The sequence below is a fragment of the Podarcis pityusensis genome (genome assembly GCF_964106645.2).
Source record: "Podarcis pityusensis genome assembly, chromosome: 6".
In the NCBI taxonomy this organism is placed as follows: Eukaryota; Metazoa; Chordata; class Lepidosauria; order Squamata; family Lacertidae; genus Podarcis; species Podarcis pityusensis.
Window position 1 is genome coordinate 76,049,960 of NC_138030.1, and position 15,489 is coordinate 76,065,448.

General features: G+C 42.4%; 2 protein-coding genes across 4 annotated transcripts in view; one reads left to right on the plus strand and one right to left on the minus strand.

The window, feature by feature from the left end:
- ALG14 (ALG14 UDP-N-acetylglucosaminyltransferase subunit) overlaps window positions 1-988 on the plus strand; it is a 133,171-nt gene extending 132,183 nt beyond the window's left edge. The window contains exon 7 of the mRNA XM_081008846.1: window positions 53-988. The gene's annotated coding sequence lies outside the window, so the exon portion shown is untranslated. The remainder of the gene's footprint in view (window positions 1-52) is intronic.
- The window catches only part of SLC44A3 (solute carrier family 44 member 3), a 100,887-nt gene that overhangs the window by 37,256 nt on the left and 48,142 nt on the right, over window positions 1-15,489 (minus strand). The gene's annotated exons all lie outside the window — the stretch shown is intronic.

Here is a 15,489-nt window from a genome sequence, read left to right on the forward strand (position 1 = left end):
GTCACGAGTGGACCTAATGGTCAGGGGTCCCTTTACCTTTAAACAGTGGTAGCACTGGAAACAAATATTGAGAGAGGACAAGAAGGCACAACGTGTCTTTCTGAGGGTGAGAGTAGATGTGAAAAGTGCCTTTCTTTCCAATGGTCCAACAGTGGGGTGGAGCATGTAGGCAGAAAGCTACTTGGTGGGCAGATGAACACCCTCTTGCTCCCTTCTACTGCCATATAAGCAGATACAAATCGCCTTCACATGTCACTGATATGAAGGGGGCTGTATGTGTTGAAGAGGTAGCAGGGCTGTGCTGTACAGCACCAATGCCATGTGGCTCCCTTGCCCTATTCCCAGAGTCCATACATTCAGCAAAGACCCTGTGTGATCAGCTGATGTGTGTGTAGATGTCTAAACCTGGTGCAGTTGCTCATCACCTGTATGTTGAGGGACGGGGCCAGTGGTGTCACCATCAATGCCCCTTCAACACGTGGAGACCATTATTGTGTGAGTAACACATGAAGGAGGCTTCATTGTTTTGCAGGGTGATTTGTTGTTGTCGTTTAGTCGTTTAGTCGTGTCCGACTCTTCATGACCCCATGGACCAGAGCACACCAGGCACTCCTGTCTTCCACTGCCTCCCGCAGTTTGGTCAAGTCACAGGCAAACAATATATGCAGTGTATGTTAACCTTGATGCTGTTTTGCTTCTACACATAGGGTTACCAGGATCACAGCATAGGTGGCACAGCACAAAACCCCGTCTTATTTGAGATATTTATTCTGTTTGCAGGCTAGTGGATAAAACTGTTTGGCATGATGACGAAGTAGGCTTGGGCCCATGAAAGCTTATGCCAGAATAAATCTATTAGGGCGATATCCAATTAAATCATAGAGGAGGCAAACTGAAATTAATGGACTTTGAATGCAAGGGATTTGATGTTTAAACTGAGGAGTTTGAGTGGGAAAACAAAAGTAATCAGCACATATAATGATGTTTTTTTTAAAAAAAATCCTATTGCTTAATTTTTTTTTTAACTGCTACTGTTTTAAAGATGTTTTAAGCGAATGTTTTGGCTGTTTTTGAATATTTTGGTTTGTTTTAATTTGTGAGGAAGATTGGGATAGAAATTCAATGAATTAAAAAAATAAAAGATTGCTGTCAAGTTTACCTTCTGTGCCTTGGATGCTAAGAGAAGAGGAGTGTGCCATGTTTCATGGCTTGTAAAAACTGGCCAACAAACTCCCCTGGGGCTGCAAATTTCAGCATTGGCATTGAAGGCTGCTTTGTCTTTTAATAAGCCTGGAAGGCAGGAAAAGAGAGCAATCCTTAATACACAAAAGGTGCCCATGAGAAAGTGACCTGGGAAAGAAGCCAAAACTGGAGCTAGCCACCCAGCAAGAACCAAGCACCAGCGGGCTCTCTGACCACAGCTAAAATATATTTGGGCATACACTTATCCCTGTTCAGTTGTGAATAGAAAGGGGACAAAGTGTTCTTGCCTGATAATGGAACAGAAATTCCAACAGCCAGCACCTATACTTGTCATGTGTTCATTTCAAAGGAATGCAGCTGAACTGGACAAGCTTCAGCTACTGGTGGCTATTTATTAAGTAAGAAAGCAAACATAGTTAAGAAGCAGAGAGCATAGCCCTTTATGTAAACATTGCTTCCCCTTCTTTCAGAAGCAACTGTTTTTTCTTCCAAACGCATTTAGCAAATATGAGTTCATGGATGAAATTAAACTATGTGCTATTTAAAGCGATCGCTTTTACTTATAAACGGGTGTTAACAGACACCCCAAATGTTATATCGGTCCTGAATTAAAGAAACAGCTGCTGTGGTGAAAGACTCTCCCCAGCAGGTGACAGCAAAAGATAGTATTTTCTATACTTCCCCATGCCATAGTTTGAAGCCCAGTTCTGGTGAGTGGGAGGTATTGCTTAAGATTGGTAGTTAAGAAAGTTTCCTCATGTCTGAGGGTGGAAAAATAGGCTAAGTCACAACAATCTCACATTTGCTGGAAGAACAGGGAATGAAGGGGCACTGAGGGAAATGTTCCCACTTCAGAGATAATTGGCCTGTTTCCAAATACATGACAAGGCAGGTCCAAAATCATCAAAGGTGAAGCAGGCTGGTCTCAAGGCTTCAGGCCTACCTTAGTGGGGTGTTTTTAAATTTTTGTTTTGGCCAAGTTTGATAAATTTCTGAAGCTCTGTCAAGCTCTCCATGAAAAGAAAACACTAGCCTAGGGGGAAGGGGAGAGAGATGAGTGGGTTTCATCTTGTGACTGACAGCTGTGTAGTTCGCAATCAGGGAGTGACTTTACCAGGGACCTCTGATCACAGTGTGGAAGGAATGTTAAAGAAAATAATCAGGAACTGTTCCAGTGAATTTTCTTCTCTGTGAAAGTTGTCTCACTCTTTCTCTTAGGAGCCGTGTCAGGTGGCTTCTGTTCCAAAGAGTTTATTGGGTTGGTGATTGTGTTGAGTGATCTTTCCTTTTTCTACTCCAGACCAAGCCTTTCCTAAAATCCCATCCCTTCATCCTTTTAAAAAAATTATTTGCTGTTGTGTTAGAGTTTAGACAAGTCACTTCCATGGGAATCTTGAAAGCACCCAGAATATGATACAAAAGGATTTTTGTACTGTACTTTAAGTCAGTTCTAGATTACTCATTCCAAATAGATTGTTTTCAGCATGAAAACTATTATTGCATTTTGATACATTTTTGTGGTATTTTGAACTAACTGAGCTTTATGTTTTACCTATATAAAGGCTATGTACACACCTTATCACATATGCTCATTCTTTCCCTCAAAGGATATTAGGCACTGTAATTTACCACTCATAGAGTTACAATTCCCAGCAACTCTTAATGAACTACAGTGTCCAGAATTATTTGAGGGAAATAATGCACTTTGAATGTGCTTTGAAAGTACAGCAGCTGTGCAAGCAGCCAAGGATGTAAAAAGGCAGAAAATGAGATTTCTGCTTACGAGAAATAGTTACCAATTATTTAATGTTGCATAGCCAAGAAGAAGAACGCACGGGTGATATGCAGAGAAGAGCTGTATCAGTTCTCAATGGCTCCCATGGAGTTTGATGGGATAAAGTAAATAGGCAGCAGTAGCAACATGGGCCAGAGTTAGGAGTTTGTCAAAGCAAAACAACATGCTCCAGACACTGGGATCACCAGGGGCAGGTTTAACACTCACAATAACAAAGGGTTAATTACCCAGTATAGAAAAGAGACACCAAACACTGAGACAGCAGTGCAGGTTGGTATGATCCGCTACATGTTTCTAAGAAGTCTTTATGAAAGGGAACATTTCTGTATTGCTTAAGAAGAGAAACTACTTTGGTTTGCTGCAGCACGAAAGCTCAAGCTTCCCATAGAATGTGTTCCCTTTTGCAAGAATTGCAAAACAAATCTAACTCTATTTCTGCTTCTTCTTAGAGCTGTCGTGTATGCAACCATGGAGTGACACTTTTGCACAATCCCTGTCACAGGAAGTCTATCCGGAGGCTAAGAACCTCGGAAGGGGAAGCTCTTATTTTCAGCAGTCAGGGTAGCATGCTTTTAAATAGAAAAGAAAAAGTATTTTTGGTAACAGGATGTTGTGCTTCTTCATAATGAGCAAACCCCCAATCACTGACCTATAGCAGGGCCCTATGGCGATTATTACAGCACAGAAGCGAGCTGCTCACATCATGGGAAAATTACGTCATCCATAAACTGCTGGGGAAAACTCAGGAAAACAATACCACAGACAACTCATGAACTCACTGAACTCTATATTCACTTACTCACATTAATATGTATTTTAGTGGAATATCCTCAGTTGCTTCTGGAGGTCATAGGAAAGGGATGGCTGGTACCCATAAACTGATTCAACCCTTTAAGACATTAATTGTGTGATTTCCACCACTGAACACAACACACGCGAAAGGTTAAGCTACTGCAACATCCTGTTTCCTGTGGTCCGCAGTGAGATACTTTGGGGCAGCCCATTAGCAGGTGATTAATGTCAGGATTGCTGTGATGGTGTTTGACATGTACTCTATCCCTTGTGTTTATTATTAATATTATATGAACACACTCAGCAAAAACAGTTTCGATTTGGGAGACCTGTTTTGATTCTGCTGTCCTTCCACTAGCAATTGGTACTGAAGCTCAATCCAGGTGAAACTGATATGCTATTCGTTCCTCTAAGTTCATCTTGTTCAAAATGAGATCGTACTCCCACTGAAGGAAGAGTTTTGGGGTTTCTGCTGGAACCTCTTCTGTCACTTGAGACACAGGTGGCCTTGGTGGCAGCAAAGTACCTTCGACCAGCTTTGGCTGGAAGCCCAGCTACACCCTTATCTGGACAGGGACAGACTGCTGCAGTGATTTATGCTCTGGTAGCCTATATATTGGATTACTGTAATGTGCTATGTATTGGACTGCCCTTGAAGATAGTTCAGAAACTGCTGCTGGTGCAGAATGCAGTGACCAGACTGCTGCTGGGGACTAGGTGAGCTAACCTAATAATACCAGTATTAGCACATCTACGCTGGTTGCCTATATGTTTCTGGGACCAATTCAAGGTGCTGGTTTTAAACCATAAAGGAGATGTGAGCAACCTTTGGCCCTTTAGATGTTGCTGAACTACAACTCCCATCATCCCTCACCATTGGTCCTGCTTGCTGAACCGCCCTGAGATCTTTTGATGAAGGGCAGTATATAAATCAAACAAAGAAAAATAAAGAAACGTTTGGAGGGCTAAAAGTTCCCCACACCTGCTATATGCCTTATTGACCACATCTCCTGACAAGAATAATCCCAGACCTCAACATGTCTCATCTGAGGCCCTTCTTCATTGCCACCCGCCTTCCCGAGAATTGTTTGGAAGGTGGCAACATGCCAGAAAACCATTTTGGCTCCCTATCTATGGAATGCTCTCCTAAGTAAGGCCTGCCTGGTACCAACACTGACCTCTTTTCAGCACCAGGTTAAGACTTTCCTCTTCACCCAGGTATTGGATGGAATTTTATAAATTATAAAATTTGATTGTAACCTCTGTGTTAGGCAACTAATGATACAATAATATGCAGTGGAACACTGTCCCAGAATGCAGAAATTTTACTTAGCTATCCTGGCCTCCCGTTTAGTCCTTAAAATAATAATTTAAAAATCCCTTACGGCAAACCAGAGGTGACACTAAATGTAGTATATGAACTGCTGAGGATAGTGGGAGAGATTTTCATTTGCAACACATTGCATAGGGAACAGCAGTTTCCTCCGTCAGCCAGGTCCTAATAAAAATCCATCACCAATATGTAGTAGCTATCAGCCCCAAAATTCAATATTTTATGGGAGCTTATCCTGTGAGGCTAATAGCTGCTGTGGGAGATGATTTTAATTGGAACTTTGTTGTGGGAGGAAAGGATCAGTCGCCCATTCCCCACATACCATAGTCCTGATGAAAATCAGGTTCGCCTACAGCAGCTATAACACTAAAAGCCATGACACTTGGAAGCTTTTGTAGCTTCCTTGGAGTTTCCTATTGAGTGGGGCAGTGAGCAGCCACACATGCAGAATACTGTATGCTCTCATTCCTGTTCCTCTCATTCCTCCTGTTGTCCTTCATGTAATGACTCCAGACTCTGGCAGCAGGCAGGACTCAAGCAACATGGAGGAGGAGAGACTCAGCATCATTCATTCAATTTGTGCAGGAAATGCATACACTGGCGTCAGCAGGTATGCGTCACTATGAATCAGGTGTTTATACTGAATAATGCCCAGGGAAAATAATGTGCACTTAAATTCTGCTGGCCTCTCAGATGAATGAGCTGGATGTCTGGTGCAATGTGACCATCATCTAAGACAGATACAATGAAAGACCCAATGGTTCTCACTGGTGACAAGAGAAGCAGAAAGCAGCGTTACAGAATAAAAATCAGAATTAGATCCCTTCTGCTAAGGTTTGGACTAAGGGCATGTCCAGAGGCTGAAAAGGTGAAAGGGTACAGATTCAGATGAATCTGGAGGTGCCATGAGTGATGAGATATGATGAGTATTCTTTCCTCCATTTCCTTTCCTCTAAAAGCACAGAGAAATCCAGTCTGCTTTGCCCCAAAGTTTCCCCCTCACAATGATACATCTACTGTGATCATGCCTTAGCAGAATACGTTTGGTGTGCTCTGTAGTTTACACAGCTGCAATCCCCAAAGGAGCACCAGACCCAAACACTTGCAGTCAACACTCCTTATCACAATCATTATTCAGTAATTGTGCATGAGCAACAACAAAGACACTGTCCAAGCTAAATATTACTTTAGCATCTCTTCAGCAACATATATTCAGCATGTAGGAAGTTAGCTGGCAGCAATTCAGGCTTGTGGTATGTGGTTACAGTCCTTTAATTTGACATTGAATTATGCTGTTCTTTTATGGGAACCTCCACTTGAAATGACCAAATGCTGAACTCTCAAGCATTATTCCCCCAAAAGAACTCAAGTTATAGTTTATACAAAGGTTTAGTTACTATAATGTTCACTCCAACAAACTGTAGCTTCTTTAGTTCATTTTATATGCTTTCTGAAAAGCCCAGATGCATTTGATTCAATATTTCAATAAGTTTTATCAGATTGCTTTGGTGGAAACATTCATTCTGCCATCCCTTGGCAGCAGCAATAATGATATTTGGCACAGGGTTACCTATCATCAGAAAATTGCAGATTTGAAATGCTTTCTTTTCTTGCCAGACTGCATGGAAGGGGTTTGTGTTGTTAACTTAACAAATTATAACATAAGCAGAGCAATATATGTCAGACTCTTGTTACCCCCAATGCAGCCTAAATAATGTGTAAAACACCACTTTATTATAATAACCAAGTCCTTAGGTTCCAGGAAAAGGGACAAATATTTTTCAGAATAGTTTTCTTTATAATTTGATTAAGATAAATAATAAAATAAGATACAAAAAAAACACACAAAAAACCAGTCATGCCATACATGGTGTCTGTGAACAAGGCAAAGGAATTATGTTCAGAAACCAAGTGACAGAATGGCAGAAGTACATTTTCTTTTGAAAAAAAGAGAAGTGTAATATATACTGCTACCCAAAAAGTGACCTGGAAGTGAACTGATTTGTTTCCAGAATAAATCAGAAACAAATTGGTTAATCTCTTGAGCTAGTCCAAAGGCCATTCCCTTACTTATTTTCCAGTGGTGACAGCAGGAACAAGATTAGCAGCAAAGAGCAAGTTGAAGAAAAGGGGTTTCCTTATTTTCTCATCTTACTCTGTCATCCAATATGCTCCATAATATGTTAGAGCTGCAGACTAGAAACTCTTGGCAACTGCAGTCTTTTCAAGGACTACTGCCATTGTAGGGGTGTCATGTGAAAATGGTCTAAGACATAAGAATCGAGGAGCAAATATGAAATGGATGAGAGCAATTGTCTGGTATTATGAACCAGTCAGTTTAATTTTAAGTGATGCAAGAAAAAGTTCAGGTTCTCTTTCAAATAATAGGGTGTCTTGTTGCACACTCCTGTTCTCTTTATCTCAGATGCTAACCACAAACCATGTCTCTACATGTGCACTATCAAAACTTCCAGATTAATTGCAGAAAGCTCTGGAACTGTAATCTCTGCTTTCATGTCTTTCACCTCACATTCTGAGGTACTTCTCAGTGAACTCTTTGAAATCTCAATTGTACTAAAATGAACAGAGTTCTATCAAGGCAATCTACAGAATATAAAGCAAGGCAAAGCAGCATTGCAGAAATGAATTCTCTCAAATCTTCTCTTTCCCAACTCATTCTTACCATCCTTGCTTAAAACAATTTCTTCAGCAAAATATATTTAAACCTCCCTACACTGCCATAATTGCTCATTTCCCCTCAGCAACCTTTGACTTGGTCAACCCTTTTCCGAGAATCCAGGTTTGAAACTTTGTCACTGTTACATCCCATAAAGGAATGTTACATAGCTGTAGTTGCAGATAAGAATGTAGTTACTCTCTTAAACTCTACGGAGCAGGGCTGTGCACTGGATTCCGCTGAATCCCAGACCCACAACTGGATTGGGCTGAAGTAGTAACAAATCACTACAGGGCAGCCCAGTTTGCCCTAAATCAATTTGCAGATATTTGTGCAGATTTGTAGCTCCAAACAGTCTCTCTGAAAGTCAGATAGTGTCTCTGAAATGTTGCAATTTTGAAACACCATGTAATGAGCATGCCAAGATGGGAAGAGTGGGAGGAAGGGATCTGGAGGAAGACTAGAGTGATTTCACTCCACCCAGCACTCTCTATTTGCTTAATAAGCACTGCAGGGCTAGCCTAGAATGCTCTCACTTCATCTAACATTCTCCAGTCTTCAGTGGTGTGTGTGTGTGTGTGGTGTGTGTGTGTGTGTGTGTGTGTGTGTGTGTGAAGTCTTAAAAGGCAGAACTATCTTATAAGCTCTTAGAAAGTAAAATGTTTTGTGTGGTTGTTCAGCTTCAGCTTCTTTTCTAACCAATCAATTCTTTTCCTAATCAACCCCTGTCCTGTCCTTGCTGTTAGGAACACCACGGAGCTACCTTATACTGAGTCAGACCTTTGATTCATCTAGCTTGGTGACTAGCAGGGTTTCAGTGACTCTCCAGGGTTTCAGATAGGAGTCTCTCCCAGCCCTACTTGGAGAAGCCAGGGATTAAACCCTACCACTGAGCCTCAGTCTGTGCTTGTTTTTCTCCATAGAATAATGAGGTAGAGAAACTTACTTTAAAAAAAACACAAATCTCCAGTTTACCTACAAGATCGTCTTATCCAATATGGTCCCATTCAACTGCTCTGATCTGTGGAAACTGGCACTTTTACAGGTGCCACATACTACCTGCACTGCATTTGTAAGAAATTGATCCTTTAGTGTGACAGCACCGACATTCTGGAACTCCTTGACTATAGATATCAGGCAGGCACATTCACTGTATTCTTTTCAGCTCCTGCTGAAGTCATTCTTATTTAGACAAGGTACCAGATGCTTAGAAAGGTTATGCAAGTTTTCATTTGTTTTTTTGTCTACTGTTTTAAATTATGGTTGTAAAATTTTTAGTGATGATTTCCTTGTTTCATCTTTTTTGTAAACTACTTCTACAATCAAGTGGTATAGAAGTTTTATGCAATAAATGAATAAATACTGAATTTTAATCTTCCAGGTTCTGAAGTTTCACTATCTCAAGCTTGATGGTGAAGCTATGCACATTCCTACCCCCTTCCCCCACTGCTAGGACCTAGTTTATAAATTATTTAATGCATGTCATCACAAAGAAGCAAGATTTGGAGACAAATCTAGAGACTGAGCACAGAGTTGCCGACAATTATACGCATGCACAAGAGAGAGATTCCCCCGTTGCCACCCATTGAGTCACACAGTTCATTCTCCTGAGAGACAACAGCATAATAAGAAGAGAGAATAGAGTAGACGAGCGAGGGGGCCCTCAATTTCCTCTAACCTTTCAGTTACATTCTTCCTCTGCTTTGCCTTTTGGATCTTTCTACCCAAAGAGAAGAGGATAGTTCAAACGGAAACATAAGAGGACAATTGAGGTGGAGAGGTGAATGTGTGGAAGGATTTGAGTCATCTCCACTTTCATCAAATCAAGGCTCGTCCTTACCCTCTAGTATTTTCCAAAGGACCCTTTAAAAATAAATCCCTAAAACATTAAAATATTTCAAACAATGCTGGTGCCGTGAAACCCCCCCCCCCCCCACTCTCACGGAATATTCAGTTTTCTAAAAATTAGCTATTAGGGCCAAAACAGACAGTATGTAAATATGCACAATTATATTCAACTTATCTGGGTTCCCCCCTTTTATGGTGGTGAACAGGACTGGGACCATGATGCACTGTTTGTGTGCATGCGCGCATGCGCCACAGTCCAAAAAATCCTCTTCCCTAAAGCTCTTAATCTCTGTTTCTCTCTTGTCACTGGCTATTCTCTAAAAGGGAAGCTGCTAATAGCATCAATGAAATTTTTCAGTGGGTACACAGAGCAGGCAGTAGGGTAGCCCACCCTTCAGGATTCTCTTGAGGCCAACCATGGAGTTCTGACAAACCACCACTGCTATTTCACACCAGCAAGCGTCAGTGAGGTCCATGAGAAAGGTGCTCCTGCTCAGCCATCACTAGTTAGCTGAGCCCTTAAGAAAATGATAGCACACAGGGGCTTGTTAATTGCCTTAGCTCTGGGCCAGGGCAGTGGAGAAACAAAGTGGCAGTCAAGTGGTCTGAGCAGGAAGGTGTAGGAGATACAAGGGGAATGATGGAAATCAGTTGTGGGAAAATGCTGCCAAATGGAATTAGGAAACTGGAAGAGGTGCTGAGGCTACCTAAAGAGGGACAAAGATGAGGTAATTCTAGTAATTCCCTTAAAAACTAAGGGGATTACTCTAAACTGGTGGAAGGAGGAATGATGGAGAAGTCTACTAGAATGATCTCAAGCCCAAAGCCCTGTCTCTGTGGCAAAGTGTAGCAGCTGCTGAACCAGAAGAAAGCCCCTCTCTACACTATACTGGACACATGATTTCTCTTTTTAAAAAAAAATTAACAAAAATAATTCAATTAGTGACAGACAGTGGTGATGATGGTAGTGAAAGACATTCAGTGCCACAGTAATAATAATAAAAAAGATTAGGCATTTGTGTGGTTTTAGCGATGGATGGTTCAAGGAAGATGTATTCAAAACTTGATTTCACAAAGTCAACACAGTTACAGCTGAATACACTCTATGCCGCAAAAGGCAATTCAACATGAAAGAAGAAAAGTAGTGAGAAAGCCACGCAGAAAACATAAGGCAAAATGAATCAGAGAAGCATAAGAAAATAATGCCACACATCTCATCTTTTTTTTAAAATACCCAAAGGAGACTCATCCCAGGAAAATCTGGTGACAATAACCACAGCAGGGCATGTTTACCACAGTATTTCCCATGATTTAATTCTGTAAGGCAAGATCATGCAAAGAAAATGCTCCCAAGAATATTGCCTGATTTGGAAATTGCAAATGATGATGGTGATAAACAAATTATGGTGGATGGCTAAAAGCAATCAAGTATAAAGAAATATATTGATAGCAAAATCTAGAACTTCTGCTTAAGGACTTGGATGATGCACAGTCCCCCACCCCACATACCACAAAGAGCAGAATAAATTCCTCCCAGTAATGGGTAGACTCTCCTCCTGCAAGAGAGGGGAGTGGTTGTGGTCGGGAGCCGGGCTCCGCCTCAAGCAGGGGGCGTTAGCCCCCTGCCTCCCACTCACCTGGCTGGCGCCCACGCCCATGGGCAGGCACCCAACCAGGTGCCTGCGAGGGGGCGTGTTTAGCAGCCTAAACTGATGCGGCACCAGCCTTCCGGCCTCACTTTTCGTCGTCCCGTTGCGAGTAATGGGTGTTACGGTTCTGCGACAGAGGGAATTAACTATGGCTTGCTTGATTTTTACAATGACAATGACAAGACAAGTTTAAACTAACCGCAGCTGGTCATTTTTGAGGTGAGTCTCACCTGATGATCTCAATACACAGCTAGGTTGATGGGCGGGGGGGGGGGGAACGATGACAAAAAAGTCAGAAGAAAATTCACTGAGCTGTATTTGGAAATAGACTAGCAATAAGTGACATTCTTTAAGCACTGGTATAATATGAACTCAACACCAAGCTTCATTTGTAGTCTGGTCTTATACGTGAAAACTCCCCCGATGTAACAAACTGTCATTTCCCTCCTTCTGGTGTACTCCACTACACAGAATCTGATCCGAGCAACCTGTGCAAGTTTATCTGCAGTGGTATTATTTGCACCATGGAATAATTTACGGTAATTAGCAGTAAGAATTAGCAGTCTTTCTCAATAGCTTCAAAACAGCTCCAAAACTATGACAGCAATTTACTGTTGAGGTCATCTGGGAGTGACACTCCTGCAAATCACACACATAGCCAAGAAGTCTTAGCTGAATGCAACTGAAAATAATCTTAGTTAAACAGATATGAGCATACTCCCTACTCTGTACTTGCAATGAAAACAACAGTTGCGTAACATTTGGGCCTTGCATTCTGCCATTTGAGAAGTGCCTGGCGTGCTCTGGTCCATGGGGTCACGAAGAGTCGGACAATAAACGACTAAACAACAACAACAATACAGTGAGAAGAAATTGGATGAAAGCAGACAACTTAGAATCATATAGAGTTGCACTCACTTGCAGCTGAAACTTCATGGGGAGTTGATCCTCTTACTGGTGGAGGAAGGGGGGTGCGGTGGGGGGGCGACACCGCCCCCACCCCCCTGGGACGCTTGCCGCTCATGGCAGGTGCACTAGCTCCACCTCTGGACCCTCTGCCTGTAGCTTTCACCCACAGAGTAAGATTGATATTATCATGCATCCTGTTTATGAGGTTGCTATGCAACTACCTGGTGGTGGTAGTGGTAATCCTGGAATTTGCCAATGCTGGCTGAATTCCTACCAATTTTAAGAGTTTATCAAAAACAGAGTTGATCAGGAAAGCAGAAGATAAAAGTGCATCAACACTCCTATCACAGAATGAGGCCTATTTTATGCCCAGTCTCAAATTAGGTTAGTACATTTCCATCAAAGTTGAAGTTGATATTCATTGGTAGAAGTTTCCTGTCACATTACATCATCTCACATAGTGAAAGTCAAGTTTGCAAACTCTGCATAAAGTGTTAAGTAATCACCAGATAAAAAAATCAATATAGGAACATATGATATGTTCAATATAATATAAGTCCAGCATCCAATTTGCTACAGTGGTCTCTGGGAAGCCTGAAAGCAGGGCATGAACGTAATAGTCCCCTCTGACTGTGGTTCCAGCAATCGGTATTCAAAGGTATGCTGCCTCTGATCCTGGAGACAACAGCACAGAGCCATAGAATCATAGATTTGTAGAGTTGGGAGGGACTCTGAGGGTCATCTGGAAATTTTCTCCAGACTGTGGCCAGTGTGAAGTTTTTTCATGGCCACAAGAGCTCCAGTGGGCACAGAGAGCTCCCATGCCCCACAAGGGTCAACAGCAGAAAGAGGTTGGGTTCACATCACGCTCTTACAGTGACAGCATGGGCATAGCAGGGGGAGGCAGGGGCAGCTGCCCCCCATCAGTAAATATCAACAAAACTCAATACAAATATGAGGTTCTGGCCCCCCACAACCAAAATCCTGGCTATACCCATGTGTGGCATGAGTTGTTTTTCTCTCTCTCCCTCCCCAGCACATTATACAGTGGACGCTTGGGTTGCGAACGTCAGCCATGCGGGAAGCATGTTCGCAACCCGCAGTGTCCGCAACCCGCAGCACCGCGTCTGCACACGTGCAGGTCGCGATTTGGCGCTTCTGCGCATGCGCCAAAACCCGGAATTAACCCGTTCCTATACTTCCGGGTTCGGCGCAGTGCGCAACCTGAAATCAAGCAGCCCGAAGCGTCTGTAACCCAAGGTATGACAGTATAGGACTTCTCCCCTAACTGTTAACATCTTGGTTAGAGGGGAAATAGAAAAGGCGCAAGAACTCTAATCAGTGTGAAGCTGGTTTGAGAAACAATGCATCAAACCGTAGGATCTTATAACAAAATACAGGACACATGGGCGCTTTGGATTATGTCATGTGAACACGAATTAAAAACCCAGCCCTGGAAATGCAGTAAACAGGAGCGTGAACCCAGCCAGAGAAACCTGATCTCCCAGCCCATCAACCCCAGTTACAAAGCAGAAGTGAGCCAGGGGAAAGGTGCCTGGGGTGATGAACGGTAGTTGGGTAAGGCAGTGGGAGGGGGAGAATTCAGATCCCCTCACTCAGACACCCCCCTTTGACATTAAAAATCGCCCCATCCCCCACTTCACATATGATTGGGATAAACACATAATTAAACAAAATGTGGCTTCCCCTGTCTTCTCTAGTTTTACTAGAAAGGTTGCTTACTGAGCATGGTTCCCAAGAAGATTATGCAAGATGATTATGCAGCGTAAAGGATGTGGGCTGAATTACGAAAAAGCAGAACCCAAAGATAATGTGGTATTGCTGCATGTTACTTAGGAGCGATATAGTTCTGCAAAATCTGTTCTTAATCCCACAGTTTGGTTTTCTGATTCATTTTCCCTTCTTTTAGAAGCAATTGTCTTGGGAGCAATCAAGAACCACAAAGAAGAAAACCCATATGTTCCAAGATTAATTTCAGCAGAGAACTACATTACTTTCAAGACTGTCTATGCCTACATAATATTCAGAATGATGTATACATCCAATAGCTGGGGAACAATTTTTTCCCCTAATTAAAACTGGTGACACCTATTCAATGGCTCACTTTTAGAATTATCTACCCAATACAGAGCCCACACCTGATTGGAAGGAGGCTAGCTCAGAGAATAACTCATGTAGAGATGCAGTGGGCAGCCTCCTCTGAGGGTAATTCTGGTGCAGACCTCTATAGGAGATGACTGAATGATTCAACTGCATCCACTTGGCTTAGTAGATGGGCATTCTATCCTGGAATGGTACACTGAGCAAACAGGGGCCTTAAATCAATCAACCAGTTTCTCATGGGACACCAACAGTTCCTTTGCAGCACATTAGTGTGCTCTGGCAAACCATTTAGGAATTACTGACTTAGATGATTATATAAATTTGGTTTGATCACAACAAATTAATTGTCCAGTTGATAATAACAAATTAAGTGTCCACTGCAATGCAGTGACATTAAATCTGTGGGGCATATACCAACCCAGCTGGAGAAAGAGGAGAGAACAGAAGATGGAATTGTAAGTGGAGGGGGGCCCTTTCCCCATCCTTTGAACCCCCTGGGAAACTTACCAAATCTGCTGTAACTGGAACTGGAACTGGGAAGGTGTGTCAGAAGGAAAATGAATTGATATGGATTTCTATATATTCATAAATTTGTACTAATGGAACACTTTATATGTAGTTGTGATTGGGCTCATCTCTGAAAGGGAGGGTGAAACGGATTATAGAGATGAGGTGGAGCGGCTGACAGAGTGGTGCAGAGCTAACAACTTGCTCATAAATACAAGGAAGACAAAGGAGCTTGTGGTGGACTTCAGGAGACAGAAGAGCAACGTCCAGCCACTTTTGATTGATGGGGTCTGTGTGGAGAGGGTAACAACGTTCAGATTTTTGGGCATTGAATTACAAGAGGATCTGTCCCGGAGTGTTAACACAAGGGGGCTTGTGAAGAAGGCGCAGCAGAGACTGTACTTCTTGAGAATACTAAGGAAAAACCATCTTCCGCAGAAACTGCTGCTTGACTTCTATCACTGTGCCATTGAGAGCGTGCTCACTTATGGCTTATGTGTGTGGTACGGAAGCTGTACTACCCAGGACAGGATGGGGTTGTGCAGGGTTGTTAAGGCAGCAGAGAGCATTGTTGGCTGCCCACTCTCCACCTTAGAGCAGATTTATGCCACAAGGTGCCATAGGAAGGCACTGGACATAGTAAAAGATCCAT